The sequence below is a fragment of the Lepidochelys kempii genome, chromosome 24 (genome assembly GCF_965140265.1).
Source record: "Lepidochelys kempii isolate rLepKem1 chromosome 24, rLepKem1.hap2, whole genome shotgun sequence".
Lineage (NCBI taxonomy): Eukaryota > Metazoa > Chordata > Testudines > Cheloniidae > Lepidochelys > Lepidochelys kempii.
In genome coordinates this window covers 13,738,706-13,758,319 of record NC_133279.1, presented here as the reverse complement: position 1 = coordinate 13,758,319, position 19,614 = coordinate 13,738,706, and positions in this window count along the sequence as shown.

Below are 19,614 nucleotides of genomic sequence, written 5' to 3'. Positions count from 1 at the left end.
CTTCGCTGGACTCTCTCCAATTTATCCACATCCTTCTTGAAGTGTGGGGCCCAAAACTGGACACAGTACTCCAGATGAGGCCTCACCAATGTCGAATAGAGGGGAACGATCACGTCCCTCGATCTGCTCGCTATGCCCCTACTTATACATCCCAAAATGCCATTGGCCTTCTTGGCAACAAGGACACACTGCTGACTCATATCCAGCTTCTCGTCCACTGTCACCCCTAGGTCCTTTTCCGCAGAACTGCTGCCTAGCCATTCGTTCCCTAGTCTGCAGCTGTGCATTGGGTTCTTCCGTCCTAAGTGCAGGACCCTGCACTTATCCTTATTGAACCTCATCAGATTTCTTTTGGCCCAATCCTCCAATTTGTCTAGGTCCTTCTGTATCCTATCCCTCCCCTCCAGCGTATCTACCACTCCTCCCAGTTTAGTATCATCCGCAAATTTGCTGAGAGTGCAATCCACACCATCCTCCAGATCATTTATGAAGATATTGAACAAAACCGGCCCCAGGACCGACCCTTGGGGCACTCCACTTGATACCGGCTGCCAACTAGACATGGAGCCATTGATCACTACCTGTTGAGACCGACAATCTAGCCAGCTTTCTACCCACCTTATAGTGCATTCATCCAGCCCATACTTCCTTAACTTGCTGACAAGAATACTGTGGGAGACCGTGTCAAAAGGTTTGCTAAAGTCAAGAAACAGAGGCAAAAAAAGCATTGAGTACATTAGCTTTTTCCACATCCTCTGTCACTAGGTTGCCTCCCTCATTCAGTAAGGGCCCCACACATTCCTTGGCTTTCTTCTTGTTGCCAACATACCTGAAGAAACCCTTCTTGTTACTCTTGACATCTCTGGCTAGCTGCAGCTCCAGGTGCGATTTGGCCCTCCTGATATCATTCCTACATGCCCGAGCAATATTTTTATACTCTTCCCTGGTCATATGTCCAACCTTCCACTTCTTGTAAGCTTCTTTTTTATGTTTAAGATCCGCTAGGATTTCACCGTTAAGCCAAGCTGGTCGCCTGCCATATTTACTATTTTTTCGACTCATTGGGATGGTTTGTCCCTGTAACCTCAACAGGGATTCCTTGAAATACAGCTCTCCTGGACTCCTTTCCCCTTCAAGTTAGTCCCTCAGGGGATCCTGGCCATCCGTTCCCTGAGGGAGTCGAAGTCTGCTTTCCTGAAGTCCAGGGTCCGTATCCTGCTGCTTACCTTTCTTCCCTGTGTCAGGATCCTGAACTCAACCAACTCATGGTCACTGCCTCCCAGATTCCCATCCACTTTTGCTTCCCCCACTAATTCTACCCGGTTTGTGAGCAGCAGGTCAAGAAAAGCGCCCCCCCTAGTTGGCTCCTCTAGCACTTGCGCCAGGAAATTGTCCCCTACGCTTTCCAAAAACTTCCTGGATTGTCTATGCACCGCTGTATTGCTCTCCCAGCAGATATCAGGAAAATTAAAGTCACCCATGAGAATCAGGGCATGCGATCTAGTAGCTTCCGTGAGCTGCCAGAAGGAAGCCTCATCTACCTCATCCCCCTGGTCCGGTGGTCTATAGCAGACTCCCACCACTACATCACTCTTGTTGCACACACTTCTAAACTTAATCCAGAGACACTCAGGTTTTTCTGCAGTTTCGTACCGGAGCTCTGAGCAGTCATACTGCTCCCTTACATACAGTGCTACTCCCCCACCTTTTCTGCCCTGCCTGTCCTTCCTGAACAGTTTATAACCATCCATGACAGTACTCCAGTCATGTGAGTTATCCCACCAAGTCTCTGTTATTCCGATCACGTCATAGTTCCTTGACATCACCAGGACCTCCAGTTCTCCAGTTCTTTCCCCTTCATGTTAGCCTCCCAAGGGATCCTGCCCATCAGTTCCCTCAGGGAGTCTAAGTCTGCTTTTCTGAAGTCCAGGGTCTGACTTTTGCTACTCTCCTTTCTTCCTTTTGTTTAGATCCTGAACTCAACCATCTCATGTCACTGCTGCCTAGGTTGCAACCACTTCTACTTCCCCTACCAATTATTCCCTGTTTGTGAGCAGCAGGTCAAGAGGAGCATGGCCCCCAGTCGGTTCCTCCAGCACTTGTACCAGGAAGTTGTCCCCAACCCTCTCCAAAAGTTTTCTGGATTGTCTATGCACTGCTGTATTGCTCTCCTAGCAGATGTCAGGGTGATTGAAGTGCCTCATTAGAACCAGGGCCTGTGATCTGGAAACTTCAGTTAGTTGTCCAAAGAAAGCCTCATCTACCTCATCCTCCTGGTCTGGTGGTCTATAGCACATGCCCACCACAACATCACCCTTGTTGCTCTCGTCTCTAAACTTAACCCAAAGACTCTCAACAGGCTTTTCTCCAGTTTCAAACGGGGAGCTCTGTGTAAACATACCTTGATCTTCAGGTCCAACTAGGTTTGCCCCTGCTGTAATCTTCCTTTTAGGAATCATGATCAGTATGAAAATGTAGTGAGAGTGGACAGTTTTAAAAACAACAACAACAAAGCATTATTTATTTATTCATAGGGATATCCGAGTTGGAGAGGAAAGGGTTAAAACAACCAGTGTCAGATTTCAGAAGGTATTTAGGCATCTAACTGAGTTATTCCTGATACACGCCCCGCCCCCCGGCTAGTAATAGCTCACCTTTCCTGATCATTCTTGTTACAGTCTGTATGGTAACACCCATCGTTTCATGTTCTCTGTGTATATAATATCTCCCCACTGTATTTTCCACTGAATGCGTCCGATGAAGTGAGCTGTAGCTCACAAAAGCTTATGCTCAAATAACTTTGTTAGTCTCTAAGGTGCCACAAGTACTCCTTTTCTTTTTACTTGCACAGATATTTGCATCTGATTGAGCTGGACTCAGAGTTCTTGGTCCTCCAGATACCAGATAGGACCAAGATGCTACTTAATAAATGAGGGATTTCTTGATAGGAGGGCATGCTCTAGTTCTCTGCAAAGGCCCACAGAGTCCATAGCCTCTCTGCTCACACAATGGTGGTGTTAGTTGCAGGGCTGAGTTTAGCTGAAATGCGGCAGGCTGGACCAAGAGGTTTGACTCAAAAGTGAGAATTTTCCCTGAAAACAAAGCTACTGCTATCAGACAGTTCATCCTACCCTGAACATGTCAGGAAAATGAAACCTGGGTATGACTGGAAAGAAACGAGCAGTCCTGACTTCTCCCCCTCCCCCGCTCTAACCACTACGCTCCCCAAATTGAGGATTAGAATCTGTGAGTCCAGCCTCCAAGACCCCCACTAGACCCCGCTCCTTATTCAAAGCTGGGTATCAAACCCAGAAGTCCAAACTCCTGAAATCCCCCCGCACTAACCATTGGACCCCACTCTCCTCCCAGAATTGAGACTACAACCCAGCAGCCCTCCCTCCAAGCCTCCCAGCTGTAACCCACTTGACCCCACTCCTGTCCCAAAGATGGGAATAGAACCCACGAGTCATGACTCCAAGTCTTCCCCTTGCTGTAACCACTACACCCCATTGCACTCCCCAAACTGGGGATAGAACCCAGGAGTCCTGGCTCCCATAGCTGTGCTGTTGCCATAGAACATTCGACCTCCACTTTGGAATAGAAAATGTCACCACTGATGTAAATTTGTGGGCGGTGAGTGCTGAAGCTGAACAGAAGAGAGTAGGGAAACTACCCCTGCTTTAAGAGTAAAAAGTGACTCTCCTTTGGCCAGCTGCTTTGCTGAGGTAAATCTCCTGTGGGCATCCATGCTGTTATGTGGATTTACACAGCTAAGAATCTGGTCCTTTGTGTGGGATGGAACATCATAGATGAAACTCCTGTTTAGCCTGCCCCCTTCAGAGGGACAATGCAATGGCACAGAGCGGGGAAAGTGATATACCCAAAGTCACCCGGCAGCAGAGCCGGGAGCAGAATGCGGGATTCCAGAGTCCTGGACCAGTGCCTCTAGTTGCATTATTTGCTTTAGCCATTGCCTCTATCTGCATTCCTTTTACACCTGTGGGGCTCTTTGCCATGGGGTATCACAGTGGCAAAGTGCTTGGCGGGTCTGGAAAAAAGGTTTATACACAGATTATCAGCCAAAGGTGCAGGGTGGGTAGGATGAGAATTTCTAAAGTATTTGAGCCTTCAGACTACAAGATATAAACCAGCCACTGATTGCCTTGAGGTAGGAAATAACTGTATGGTGGCCTATTCAGAGGATTTATTGTTAGGATCATTATAGTGACTGAGCTAGGCGAACATGGATCCAATCTGCTATGGCAAATCCCATTTTCCTGTTACACAAACACAAGGTCCATGGGGTTGGAATAGACAGTGGTGGATAAAGCATTTGTCCCCACGGACAAAGGCTTTATCTGGAAGTGAAGGCAGGCAGATTCTAGCTGTCAAGCTGTCTGCATTTTTTTCAGAGTAGCAGCCGTGTTAGTCTGTATCCGCAAAAAGAACAGGAGGACTTGTGGCACCTTAGAGACTAACAGATTTATTAAAGCATAAGCTTTCGTGAGCTTTCATAAACTGTCTGCAGTGGCCCAAGAGTGTAGGTCCCAACCTCAGGGCAGACTGTTAGCAAATGGGACACAACCCTCCCCAATTGGCTGTGAGCTTTATACTTAACCAATTATCAAGTGGAAACTCCTCGGGCACTACAGCAGCCTAACCCTGGTGTCACAGGCAGTCCTCTTGGTTATGCTGAATCTATCTTGCCACCCAGGTGAACCTGCCTTTATGATAGATGGTTTCTTACACCACAAATCAGAGCAATATTCAGGTTACCCCTCATCCCAAAGGACCAGTCACTTGCTCCAGGTCAATTGCACTTTAGATCTCACACCAAAGACAATGCCTGTAGCCAATCCCATAATAAACTATCTACAGATATATTACCTAGGAAATCAGAAACAAGAGAGTTATTTACAAGGTTAAAGCAGGAAACAGACGTACATGCAAATGAGTTCCAATCTTAAGTTTCACAAGGTAAATAGAAGCTTCTACAGTTACAGGGAATTTGGCCAAAGCTAATACCACAAAGTCTGTCTTCCTCTTTTACCAAAATTTCCCTAAGCAAAGTGACTGATTGCCTTCTATGATGAGATAACTGGCTCTCCCACAATATTCTTGCCAGCAAATTAAAGAAGTATGGGTTGGATGAATGGACTATAAGGTGGATAGAAAGCTGGCTAGATTGTCAGGCTCAACGGGTAGTGATCAATGGCTCCATGTCTAGTTGGCAGCCGGTATCAAGTGGAGTGCCCCAAGGGTCGGTCCTGGGGCCGGTTTTGTTCAATATTTTCATAAATGATCTGGAGGATGGTGGGGACTGCACCCTCAGTAAGTTTGCAGATGACACTAACCTGGGAGGAGAGGTAGATACACTGGAGAGCAGGGATAGGATACAGAGGGCCCTAGACAAATTGGAGGATTGGGCCAACAGAAATCTGATGAGGTTCAACAAGGACAAGTGCAGAGTCCTGCACTTAGGAAGGAAGACTCCCATGCACCGCTACAGACTAGAGACTGAATGGCTCGGCAGCACTTCTGCGGAAAAGGACCTAGGGGTTACAGTGGACGAGAATCTGGATATGAGTCAGCAGTGTGCCCTTGTTGCCAAGAAGGCCAATGGCATATTGGGCTGCAGTAGTAGGAGCATTGCCAACAGGTCAAGGGAAGTGATTATTCCCCGCTGTTTGGCACTGGTGAGGCCACCTCTGGAGTACTGAGGCCAGTTTTCATAGAATCACAGAATATCAGGGTTGGAAGGGACCTCAGGAGGTCATCTAGTCCAACCCCCTGCTCAAAGCAGGACCGATCCCCAACTAAATCATCCCAGCCAGGGCTTTGTCAAGCTTGACCTTAAAAACCTCTAAAGAAGGAGATTCCACCACCTCCCTAGGTAACCCATTCCAGTGCTTCACCACCCTCCGAGTGAAAAAGTTTTTCCTAATATCCAACCTAAATCTCCCTCACTGCAACTTGAGACCATTACTCCTTGTTCTGTCATCTGCCACCACTGAGAACAGTCTAGATCCATCCTCTTTGGAACCCCCTTTCAGGTAGTTGAAAGCAGCTATCAAATCCCCCCTCATTCTTCTCTTCCGCAGACTAAACAATCCCAGTTCCCTCAGCCTCTCCTCATAACTCATGTGTTCCAGTCCCCTAATCATTTTTGTTGCCCTCTGCTGGACTCTTTCCAATTTATCCACATCCTTCTTGTAGTGTGGGGCCCAAAACTGGACACAGTACTCCAGATGAGGCCTCACCAGTGTTGAATAGAGGGGAACGATCATGTCCCTCAATCTGCTGGCAATGCCCCTACTTATCCTATCCCTCCCCTCCAGGATATCTACTACTCCTCCTGTCACGGCGTCCCCGGGCGATACTCTGGAACTGCTCCCCATGAAGCCAGTCAGGACTCTGGGGAAGTCTCCTCTCTTGGAGCAGCCTGTCTGCAGGACACACAGCTCACACAGCTTCCACCTTCCTGGGTCTGACCTCGGAGCATTCAGCATCCTCTGCCCCTCTGTGTGCTTCCCACAGCGAGTCCGCCCAGGCAGGGTCCTGGGGAAGCCAGAGGGTCCTGCACCCCAACTTCGCAATCAGACATGACTCTCAGCCAGCCAGTAAAACAGAGATTTATTAGACGACAGGAACATGGTCTAGAACAGAGCTTGTAGGTGCAGAGAACAGGACCCCTCAGCTGGGTCCATTTTGCCGGGCGGGGGGGAATGCAGGGGGCAGTGAGCCAGACAACCACGTCTGCACTTCACTCCATGTCACCAGCCAGCCCCAAACTGAAAGTCCCTCCAGCCCCTCCTCCTCTGGGCTTTGTCCCTGTCCCGGGCCAGGAGGTCACCTGATTCCTTTGTTCTCCAACCCTTTAGCTCTCACCTGGCAGGGCGGATGGGCCAGGCCATCAGTTGCCAGGAAACAGGGTGTTGGCCATTCTCTGTGTCCCCTGCACACACCTGCCCTCTAGGGCTCTGCAATGATCATACACCCTTATCCCACCACCTAGATACTTAAGAACTGCATGGGGAAACTGAGACACCCCCACAATATTCAGAGGAAACATTAAGAACAGTCCCACTTCATCACACCTCCCAGTTTAGTGTCATCTGCAAACTTGCTGAGGGTGCAATCCACGCCATCTTCCAGATCATTAATGAAGATATTGAACAAAACCGGCCCCAGGACCGACCCCTGGGGCACTCCACTTGATACCGGCTGCCAACTAGACATGGAGCCATTGATCGCTACCTGTTGAGCCCGACAATCTAGCCAGCTTTCTATCCACCTTATAGTCCATTCATCCAGCCCATACTTCCTTAACTTGCTGGCAAGAATACTGTGGGAGACCGTGTCAAAAGCTTTGCTAAAGTCAAGGAACAACACGTCCGCAGCTTTCCGCTCATTCACAGAGCCAGTTATCTCATCAGAGAAGGCAATTAGGTTAGTCAGGCATGACTTGCCCTTGGTGAATCCATGCTGACTGTTTCTGATCACTTTCGTCTCCTCTAAGTGCTTCAAAATGCATTCCTTGAGGATCTGCTCCTCAGTTTTGGGCCCCCCAGTATAGAAAGGATGTGGATAAATTGGAGACAGTCCAGCGGAGGGCAACAAAAATTATCAGGGTGCTGGGGCACAAAATAACAGGTGGGGTGGGGAATGACAGCTGAAGGGTTGCCAGGTGTCCGGTGTTTGACTGCAATACCCGGTCAAAAAGGGACCTTGGTGGCTCTGGTCAGCACTGCTGACCGGGCCATTCAAAGTCCGGTGGGTGGCGCAGTGGGGCCGGGAGGCCCTCTGCCCAGGTCCACAGCACAGCTCCCAGGATGTGGCTGGCTTGTCCCTCTAGCTTGGGGGCAGCCACAGGGGCTCCGGGTGCTACCCCGGCCCCAAGCACCGGCTCTGCAGTTCCCACAGGGAGGAACCATGGCCAATGGGAGCTGCGGGGGCAGCTCCTGTCAGTGGGGGGGCAGCACATGGAGCCACCTCGCCACTCCTGAGGTGGAGGGACATGCCGGCCACTTCCCGGGATCCGCCTGAGGTGTCACCTGGAGCCTGCACCCCCTCCTGCACCCCAAACCCCTATTCAGCTCAGAACCCCCTCTCCCACCCAAACTCCCTCCCGGAGCCCGCACCTCCCACCTCCTCCCACACAACCACCTGCCCCTGTCCTCAGTCCCCTCCCGCACCCAAACTCCCTGCCCCAGCCCTGAGCCTCCTCCGGTACCCAAACTCCCTCCCGGAGCCTGCACTTCACACTCCTTTATTTGTACTGCCTGTCAACAGCCATGACGAGCTGTGCACTAGATCCTGCAACTTCACTTGTGCCAGCTTGTCTGCCCCTGCCCAATGCACCAGGAAATGCTTTGAAGGCTGCCAGTGCAACACTGGCTTCGTGTTTGATGGAGGGGCTTGCGTGTCCCCGGCTAGCTGCGGAGGCATGACACAATGTGGGTGCTGGGTTATCAGTCTGGCCGTCTTCGCTGATGCCCTTGTAGCTGTGGGGCTCTTCCAGTTTCCCAGCAGAAGCTGGAGAGTGACTGTGGAGAGGCGTGTGCAAGGTGGCGACACATAAAACCTAGAGCTCAACGCTGCCCTTATGGGCACCCATGCGGCTTTATTGGCATGTAGTTAAGTTAATCATCCACATTTCCACACGCTGTGAATAAATTGATCCACCTTGTTGGAGCAACGTGGGGCTGTAACCCCAGGCTGGAGTTATAATGGAGACATGAAGCTATACCCTACACAGCTTCATCATATGGGAGGCGGGGGTGCAGGGGAATAGCTTGGACAGACCCATCTTTCATTGAAGGAAAGAGCATCAATAAAGCATCATGGGTACTGTGATGAAGTGGGGGGTTTTCTTGTTTTTTCCTTGTATTTTCCAATGGTTTGCATGCAGAGGGGGTGGGACTCAGTTTTCCTGGGTGTTACTGATTTAATGAGGTGATGGGAGAGGGAGTTTGTTGTTACAGAGGACCAGCGATGGAACTTGGGACCCCAGCCAACGGCCTGGAGAATGGATACCCCAGCGACTGGTGACCTGGTGACCGGGAGGCCCAGCTCGGGAGGCACAGCTGGTTCTGGCCAGTGGGAGGACAATGGGCTGTGAAGAGAGGACCCCGGTGACCTGACCAGCCGGTTCCAGCCAGAGGGGGACAGAGGATGGATCAGAGGAGAGGAGGCCCAGGGGACCCAGTTTACCTGGCTAGAAGACAATGGACAGAGGTGGGGCTTGGAGGAGGTGATATCAGATGCCCAGTGGGGAAGCAGGAGGGCTTGGAACTGGAGAGAGGGAGCAGGCAGAGCCCCCCTGGATGCAGGGGAGACCCCTAGATGTGCTGTGCTAAAGGAGGCCAGGTCTGAGGGTCTTGAGAGTTTCCTGTGCTGGGTTCAGACGCTCAATAAACCTTCCTGTGTTATGCTGGCTGAGAGTTGCTCCGGTCTAGAGAACAGGGGGCATTATTCCCTCTGGAGTGGAGGCCCCGGAGGTCCAGAGCGAGTGGACTCCCTGAGGGGGCCCACGGTGAGAGACAGGTGTGCAAGGCTCAGAGAGGTGCAGTTCCAGGAGGTGGAGGGACTTAAACCCCAAGAGAGAGTGGACCCCCGAGAAGGGCTGTCTCACTGAAAGAAAAGGAGTACTTGTGGCACCTTAGAGACTAACCAATTTATTTGAGCATGAGCTTTCGTGAGCTACAGCTCACTTCATCGGATGCATACCGTGGAAACTGCAGCAGACTTTATTTATACACAGAGAATATGAAAAAATACCTCCTCCCACCCCACTGTCCTGCTGGTAATAGCTTATCTAAAGTGATCATCAGGTGGGCCATTTCCAGCACAAATCCAGGTTTTCTCACCCTCCACCCCCCCACACAAATTCACTCTCCTGCTGGTGATAGCCCATCCAAAGTGACAACTCTTTAGTGCATGATAATAAAGTTGGGCCATTTCCTGCACAAATCCAGGTTCTCTCACCCCCTCACCCCCCTCCCAAAAACTACACACACAAACTCACTATCCTGCTGGTAATAGCTCATCCAAAGTGACCATTCTCCCTACAATGTGCATAATTAAGGTGGGCCATTTCCAGCACAAATCCAGGTTTTCTCACATCCCCCCCACCCCCATACACACACAAACTCACTCTCCTGCTGGTAATAGCTCATCCAAACTGACCACTCTCCAAGTTTAAATCCAAGTTAAACCAGAACATCTGGGGGGGGGGGGGTGTAGGAAAAATAATAATAAATAATAATAAACAATGGTCACGTAAACACCACCCTATACCAGAAACCTACTGACCGCTATTCCTACCTGCATGCCTCCAGCTTTCACCCTGACCACACCACATGATCCATCGTCTACAGCCAAGCTCTGCGATACAACCGCATTTGCTCCAACCCCTCAGACAGAGACAAACACTTACAAGATCTCTGTCAAGCTTTCTTACAACTACAATACCTACCTGCTGAAGTAAAGAAACAGATTGATAGAGCCAGAAGAGTTCCCAGAAGTTACCTACTACAGGACAGGCCTAACAAAGAAAATAACAGAACGCCACTAGCCGTCACCTTCAGCCCCCAACTAAAACCCCTCCAACGCATTATTAAGGATCTACAACCTATCCTAAAGGATGACCCAACACTCTCACAAATCTTGGGAGACAGGCCAGTCCTTGCCTACAGACAGCCCCGCAACCTGAAGCAAATACTCACCAACAACCACATACCACACAACAGAACCACTAACCCAGGAACTTATCCTTGCAACAAAGCCCGTTGCCAATTGTGCCCACATATCTATTCAGGGGACACCATCACAGGGCCTAATAACATCAGCCACACTATCAGAGGCTCGTTCACCTGCACATCCACCAATGTGATATATGCCATCATGTGCCAGCAATGCCCCTCTGCCATGTACATTGGTCAAACTGGACAGTCTCTACGTAAAAGAATAAATGGACACAAATCAGATGTCAAGAATTATAACATTCATAAACCAGTCGGAGAACACTTCAATCTCTCTGGTCACGCAATCACAGACATGAAGGTTGCTATCTTAAAACAAAAAAACTTCAAATCCAGACTCCAGCAAGAAACTGCTGAATTGGAATTCATTTGCAAATTGGATACTATTAATTTAGGCTTAAATAGAGACTGGGAGTGGCTAAGTCATTATACAAGGTAGCCTATTTCCTCTTGTTTTTTCCTACCCCCCCCCCCCAGATGTTCTGGTCACCCAGCCTGTCTGAGTTGTAGGGGCGGGGGAGGGGGCGTGCAATGAAAAATTATAACTCAAAGGTGGGAGGCTTAGCTCAAAAAGTTTGAAAACAGCTTAGGGTGCAGGGAAGGGGTAGATAGGGGCTGTGTGCATACGGGGTGGCTGAGTGCAGGGAGGAGGGTGGTTAGGGGCTGGGTGTGGACAGGGGATAGCTCAGGCTACAGGGAAAGGGGTAGCTCGTGGCTGGGTGCATGCTGGAGGGTATAGCTCAGGGTGTAGGGAGAGGGGCACTAGGGGCTGGGTGCAGGCAGGGGGTAGCTGCGGGGGCAGGGGGGGCGCTAGGGGCTGGGTGCAGGCAGGGGGTAGCTGCGGGTGCAGGGGGGGCGCTAGGAGCTGGGTGCAGGCAGGGGGTAGCTGCGGGTGCAGGGAGAGGGGCACTAGGGGCTGGGTGCAGGCAGGGGGTAGCTCAGGGTGCAGGGAGAGGGGCACTAGGGGCTGGGTGCAGGCAGGGGGTAGCTCAGGGTGCAGGGAGAGGGGCACTAGGGGCTGGGTGCAGGCAGGGGGTAGCTCAGGGTGCAGGGAGAGGGGCACTAGGGGCTGGATGCAGGCAGGGGGTAGCTGCGGGTGCAGGGAGAGGGGCGCTAGGGGCTGTGCAGGCAGGGGGTGTCACGGAGTGTGGGGGAGTCCAGGACCTGCACCCCTCTTCCCGAGATTCACTGAGACTCTCAGCCAGCCAGTAAAACGGAAGGTTTATTGGACAACAGGAAAACAGTCTCAAACAGAGCTTGTGGGTACACCCAGGACCCCTCAGTCAAGTCCTTCTGGGGGACCAGGGAGCTTAGACCCCAGCCCTGGGGTTCCCTGTGTTCCTCCACCCAGCCCCAAACTGAAACTAAACCCACCCAGCAGGTTCCCTGGTGGAGCCTCGGTCCACATTCCTGGGCAGAGGTGTCACCTCCCCCTCCCCTTCCTCCTCCTGGCTCAGGTGACAGGCTCTCAGGTCTCCCATCCCCAGGGCACATTCCCAGGTCAACACTCCCCCCTCCCTGCTGCGTCACACCGTCACATCTCTCCCCCCTTCGAGACTGAACTGAGCGGGGTCACTGTGACCAGTGACCTGGGGAAGTTCGGGGCCCCCTCTCCGGGACAGCGCATCCGCTATCAGGCTGGCACTTCCCTTCACGTGGACCACGTCCATGTCATAATCCTGCAGGAGCAGGCTCCATCTCAGGAGTTTGGCATTGGCTCCTTTCATCTGGTGCAGCCAGGTCAGGGGAGAGTGGTCGGTGTACACGGTGAAGTGTTACCCAAAGAGATAGGGCTCTAGTTTCTAGCTTTTACAGTCAGCCCAGCCCCCTGGAGTCGGTCCAGCACTTGTCTAACCTGGGACACGTGGTCCTCCCAGGTCTGGCTAAAGACACAGATGTCATCAATATACGCCACGGCAAAACTCTCCATCCCCCTCAGGAGCTGGTCCACTAGGCGCTGGAAGGTGGCCGGCATTCCCTTGAGGCCGAAAGGCAGGGTCAGGAACTCATAGAGCCCCAGAGGGGTGATAAAGGCCGATTTCAGCCGGGCATCTGCATCCAGTGGCACTTGCCAGTAGCCCTTTGTAAGGTCCATAGTGGTAAGGTACCGAGCTCCTCCCAGCTTGTCTAGGAGCTTGTCCGTCCTGGGCATGGGGTAGGCATCAGATACAGTGATGGCATTGAGCTTCCGATAGTCCACACAGAACCGGACCAACCCATCCTTTTTGGGGACCAGCACCACCGGCGAGGCCCAAGGGCTGGCCGATGGCTGGATCACCCCCAAAGCCAGCATGTCCCGGACCTCTCTTTCCAGGTCCTGAGCAGTTTTCCCTGTGACTTGGAAGGGGGAGCATTTTATCGGCGGGTGCAACCCCATCTGCACCCGGTGGACAGTCAGATTAGTGTGTCCAGGCTGGTTGGAAAACAGCTGTCGGTACGGATGCAGCACCCCCCTGACCTCAGCTTGCTGGGTAGGGGTTAGCTGATCCGAGAGGGGAATTGTTTCCAGGGGGGGACCAGCTCTGGTCCCAGGGAATAGATCTACTAAAGGGTCATCTCCCTGCTCTTCCCACTGTCCACACATGGCCAACACCACATTCCCCCTGGCATAATATGGCTTCATCATATTCACATGGTACACCCGGCGGTGGTGCGCCCGGTTCGACAGCTCCACCACATAGTTTACCACATTGAGCTGCTTGATGACCTTGAAAGAGCCCTCCCAGGCGGCCTGTAGTTTGTTCTTTCTCACGGGGATGAGAACCTGTCATAAATATAAAGGGAAGGGTAAACCCCTTTGAAATCCCTCCTGGCCAGGGGAAAGCTCCTCTCACCTGTAAAGGGTTAAGAAGCTAAAGGTAACCTCGCTGGCACCTGACCAAAATGACCAATGAGGAGACAAGATACTTTCAAAAGCTGGGAGGAGGGAGAGAAACAAAGGGTCTGTGTCTGTTTGTATGCTGGTTTCTGCCAGGGATAGACCAGGAATGGAGCCTTAGAACTTTTAGTAAGTAATCTAGCTAGGTATGTGTTAGATTATGATTTCTTTAAATGGCTGAGAAAAGAATTGTGCTGAATAGACCATTTAAAGAAATCATAATCTAACACATACCTAGCTAGATTACTTACTAAAAGTTCTAAGGCTCCATTCCTGGTCTATCCCTGGCAGAAACCAGCATACAGACAGACACAGACCCTTTGTTTCTCTCCCTCCTCCCAGCTTTTGAAAGTATCTTGTCTCTTCATTGGTCATTTTGGTCAGGTGCCAGCGAGGTTACCTTTAGCTTCTTAACCCTTTACAGGTGAGAGGAGCTTTCCCCTGGCCAGGAGGGATTTCAAAAGGGTTTACCCTTCCCTTTATATTTATGACAGAACCATCACCTGATCCCTGGTGGCGTAGGCACAGGCCCGCGCCGTGCGGTCCTACCAGACCATCTGCTTCCTCTGGATTCTCCCTGGCCAGGCCCATGAGTTCAGCCAGTCTCTCTCGGAAGATCAGGACATACTCCACCACTGACTCTCCATTGGGAGTGGCCCTCCCTTCCCACTCGTCTCTCATCAGGTCCAGGGGGCCCCTCACCCTCCTTCCATATAACAGTTTGAAAGGCGAAAATCCGGTAGACTCCTGGGGCACCTCCCTGTACGCGAACAGCAGGTGAGGTAAGTACTTGTCCCAATCCTGTGGGTGCTGGTTCATAAAGGTTTTCAGCATCATCTTTAGCGTCCCGTTAAACCTCTCCACCAGCCCATTGGACTGGGGGTGATAAGCTGAGGCCCAGTCGTGCCGGACCCCACATTTCTCCCACAAGCACCGGAGCAGGGCCGACATGAAGTTGGAGCCTTGGTCTGTCAAGACTTCCTTGGGGAACCCCACTCGGCTGAAAATGGTCAGGAGCGCATCTGCCACAGTGTCTTCTTCCATTGAAGCTAAGGGCACTGCCTCGGGGTAGCGGGTGGCGAAATCTACCACCACCAGAATGTATTTCTTCCCCGACCGGGTCATCTTGCTGAGAGGCCCCACGATGTCCATGGCCACCTTCTGGAAAGGCTCCTCTATGATGGGCAAAGGTCTCAAAGCCGCTTTCCCCACCCTCTGACAGGGGTCACAGGATTGGCAATACTGTCGGACCGTGGTAAAGACCCCGGGCCAGTAAAAGTTCTGTAGCAACCTCTGCCGGGTGCGCCGGATTCCCTGGTGCCTTGTGAGGGGGATGTCATGGGCCAGGTACAGGAGCTTGCGGCGATATTTCTGGGGGACCACCAGCTGCCTCCTGATCCCACAGGACTCTACTTCCCTTGTGGGAGCCCATTCTCTGTACAGGAACCCCCTCTCCCACAGGAACCTCTCCTGGCAGCCTCTCCTCATGGTCCGTCCCACACTGAGGTCGGCCAGGTCCCTGAGCTTCCACAAGGAGGGATCTTTCCTCAACTCGGCCTGGAACTCAGCGGCTGGGGAAGGGATGGGGCCCAGTTCCCCCTCAGTGGCCAGGTCTGAGGCCTCAGCCTCTCTGAGCTGTGCCCCTCGGCGCTCCCTTCCCACCAAGGTAGGGTCCTGCACCTCCGGTGTGGTACCCTCCCCAAGGTCAGGGCACAGTGCCCCTCGCCGGCTCTGGCTATGGGTCACAACTAAGGTGGTCTGGGGCTTGCTTGGCCAGTCCTCTAGGTCTCCCCTCATCAAAACTTCAGTGGGCAAATGGTGGTGTACCCCCACATCTTTGGGGCCCTCCTTGGCCCCCCATTTCAGGTGTACCCTTGCCACAGGCACCTTAAATGGGGTCCCGCCCACCCCTGTCAGGGTCAGGTAGGTGTTGGGCACCACCCGATCTGGGGTCACCACCTCGGGCTGGGCCAGCGTCACCTCCGCGCCCGTATCCCAGTATCCATTGACCTTCCTCCCATCCACCTCCAGGGGAACAAGGCACTCTCTCCGGAGGGACAGCCCCACGCCCACCCTGTAAACCGAGCACCCTGAGTCCAGAGCCTCCAGCCCTCTGGCGGAGCTGGCCTGGGGTACTCTTTCCTCCTGCGCAGGTGGTAAACTGGTAGCCCCCCTTTCCTGGGTCATCTGCCCCTCGTCCAGCTGAGTCCCTACCCAGTTAACCCTGGGTAGGTTGGGTCTGCTCAGTTTGTCCCTGAGCCTGGGGCACTGGGACCGTACGTGGCCTCTCTGGCCACAGTGATAGCAGCTCAGGTCACGTTGGTCCCCTCGAGCGGGTCGGAGGGGCCCGACGCCAGGCGTTCCCCTTTGGAGGGGGTTCTCCCTATTTCCCCGCTGGGAGGCCCCATGGTGACTCTCTCTCTGCAGCGGGGGGGGGGGGGGGGCTGTCCTTTTGGGACTCCTCCCGGCTACCCCCTGACCGACTGTTCAGAAACTCGTCGGCCAGCTGCCCTGCGTGCTGGGGGTTCTCGAGCTTTTTGTCCACCAACCACAGCCTCAGGTCGGAAGGGCACTGTTCATACAGTTGCTCCAGTACGATTAGGTCAAGCAGGTCCTCTTTAGCTTGGGCCCCAGCTGTCCACTTGCGGGCATATCCCTGCATCCGGTTGACCAGTTGTAGGTAGGTGACCTCAGGCGTTTTACGCTGACTCCGGAACCTTCTCCGGTACATCTCAGCCCAAATTCACGGAGCAGGGCCTGTTTGAACAGTTCATAGTCCCCTCCTCCGCCCCTGTCATTTGGCTGTACACCTCCACGGCTTTGGGGTCCAGTAAAGGGGTGAGGAACTGGAGCCTGTCTGCAGGGTCAACCCTGTGCATCTTGCAGGCATTCTCAAAGGCCGTCAGGAAGCTATCCATGTCCTCCCCCTCCTTCCGCTGGGCCAGGAAGCACTTATCAAAGCTCCTTGCAGTCTTGGGTCCCCCCGCACTCACCGCAGCTGGGGCCCCCCTGCTCCTCAGCCTGGCCAGCTCCAGTTCATGCGGCCTTTGTTTCTCCTTCTCCTGACACTTCCTCTCCTTCTCCTCCTGCTCATGTTGACATTGTTTCTCCTCATGTTGACGCTGTTTTTCATGATCCTCCAGCTCCCTCATTTTCATCTCCCTCTCCCATTTCAGCCGCATCCGCTCCAGCGATGGGGAGCTCCGCCGGGAGGATCCCCTGCTGGCTGCTGGGGTCAGGGTGCCCTCGGTATTCGCTGGGCTTCCCCCAACCCCTCCCCCAGGCCTAGGTAGGAAGGGTCTCAGGATGTCCTCGGCAGCAGTCTGACCCCTCCCAGCCCGGTCAGGCCCCAGGGCCCACGCTGCGTCCACCGGGCGGCTTCCCTCCGGGACAGGGATCGGGTCATCCAAGTGATCCCTCTCCTCCAACTGGGCAATCAGCTGTTCCTTGGTGGACCTCCCGATGCGCAACCCCCTCTGCCTGCACAGCTCCACCAGGTCGCTCCTAACGCGTTTAGCGTACATCTCCCTGCTGGCCACTCGCAGGCCGGGCAGCTTTCCACGGTTTCCAGGAAAAGCCCCTAGTGTGCCAGTCCTTCTTGAGGTCACCACCTCTTTGTCAGGGTCAAGCTGCAGACTCCTCCGCCCCTGGGACCGCTCGCTGCAATCCCCCGGGGGACCCTGTTACTGCAAAAGTTCTTCTTTCTGGTCACACACTCCCAGGGGTTAACCGCGCCCTGGAACCATCTCCCTCTGACTCTTCAGCACGCCTGGTCCCCGTCAATCCCCCTTCGTTTTACTGTTCCCCAGTCACTTACTGCAGGAAGCGCCGTTCAGGGGGTGCAGTAGATCCCACCTCTGCCACCAGTTGTCACGAAGTGTGGGGGAGTCCAGGCCCTGCACCCCTCTTCCCGGGATTCACTGAGACTCTCAGCCAGCCAGTAAAACAAAAGGTTTATTAGACAACAGGAACACAGTCCAAAACAGAGCTTGTGGGTACACCCAGGACCCCTCAGTCAAGTCCTTCTGGGGGACCAGGGAGCTTAGACCCCAGCCCTGGGGTTCCCTGTGTTCCTCCACCCAGCCCCAAACTGAAACTAAACCCCCCCAGCAGGTTCCCTGGTGGAGCCTCGGTCCACATTCCTGGCAGAGGTGTCACCTCCCCCTCCCCCTCCCCCTCCCCCTCCTGGCTCAGGTGACAGGCTCTCAGGTCTCCCATCTCCAGGGCACATTCCCAGGTCAACGCTCCCCCCTCCCTACTGCCTCACATCCTCACAGGGGGTAGCTCAGGGTGCAGGGAGAGGGGCACTAGGGGCTGGGTGCAGGCAGGGGGTAGCTCAGGGTGCAGGGAGAGGGGCACTAGGGGCTGGGTGCAGGCAGGGGGTAGCTCAGGGTGCAGGGAGAGGGGCACTAGGGGTTGGGTGCAGGCAGGGGGTAGCTGCGGGTGCAGGGAGAGGGGCACTAGGGGTTGGGTGCAGGCAGGGGGTAGCTGCGGGTGCAGGGAGAGGGGCACTAGGGGTTGGGTGCAGGCAGGGGGTAGCTCAGGGTGCAGGGAGAGGGGCACTAGGGGCTGGGTGCAGGCAGAGGGTAGCTCAGGGTGCAGGGAGAGGGGCGCTAGGGGCTGGGTGCAGGCAGGGGGTAGCTCAGGGTGCAGGGAGAGGGGCACTAGGGGCTGGGTGCAGGCAGGGGGTAGCTCAGGGTGCAGGGAGAGGGGCACTAGGGGCTGGGTGCAGGCAGGGGGTAGCTCATGGTGCAGGGAGAGGGGCATGGGTGGCGGGTCGCATAGACAGGGGGAGGTGTTGCCTCCCCAAACAGCCAGGTGTGACCCCGGCCCCTGCCGTGACGCTCCCTGCTGCGGCTGCAGGTCCAGTAGTGCTCCCAGCTCTGAGTCCAGCCCCCAGTGCTCTTGGGTCGCGCACCGCCTGCCCTCCCAGTGCTCCTTTGGGGCTGGGGAGTAGCTGCGGGACTGGGCCGGTGGCCGCGGTGGCAGGGCTTGGCTCCGGCGGGCCCTCGGGCGGTAGGGGCGGGGCTGGGGGTAGCCTCCCACAGCCGGCGCTTCACCTGCCAGCCATGGAGAGGGGCACTAGGGGCTGTGTGCTGGGAGGGCTCCCCTGTGGTCCCTGTTCCCGGCGGGGTCTGCCAGCCACAGAGCCGGGTCTCCCAAGCTGGGGGGCTCTTAGCAGCTGCCTCTGCGGCAGAAAAGGGGCTGGGAGCTGAGGAGCAGCTTCAACCTGGAGCACCAGCAGGGGAGGAAGGAACGCTGCTGCGGGCTGCTCCATGGCACCAGCCAGAGCAGCAGCTGCCCGGCACTGCCCGGCTCCGGCTTCCCACCTCCAACCTGGCCGGGGGCAGGGAGAGGAGATGAGGCGGGAGGTGTGGAGCTGCCATCGCGACTGCCATGCTCTTGCACTGTGGTTTCTGAGGGGGGCAATGCCCTCCATGTCCCCAGCTCTGCCCACGGGCTCAGGGCTTTTGCCCCCCAGGGAGCACCAGGGCTCGGGGCTTCGAGATTCAGCCCCATGCCTCCCGGGGGACGTCAGGGATTGGGGCTTCAGCCCTGCACCTCCGGGCTTCAGCCCTACTGGGGGCACCGGGAATTAGGGCTTCATCTTGTTTCTCCCCCGAACATCAGAGGCTGCTAAACCTGACCCAGTTACAGTAGACTCAATTATTGCAGCCCTCTGGAGACTAAGCTGCTCTGTGCCACTGGCAGAGAGCCGGGGACACTGGGGTGCAACCACTGGTCGAGGTCCCTGCATTTGCAGGGAATTGATTCAGTGAGACAGACCCAGACGATTGTAGGAAGCAACCTGCACCTGTGGGCTCCTTTCCCAGCTGTGGCCAAGTCTTCACTTAAAACTAACACTGGCATAGCAATATCAGTCAGGGGTTTGGGCTTTTCCCCCTGAGGTACACCCACAAATGTCCAGTGAAGGTGCAGCAAGGCCAGCGTGGTGGCAACACAGCCTGTTTC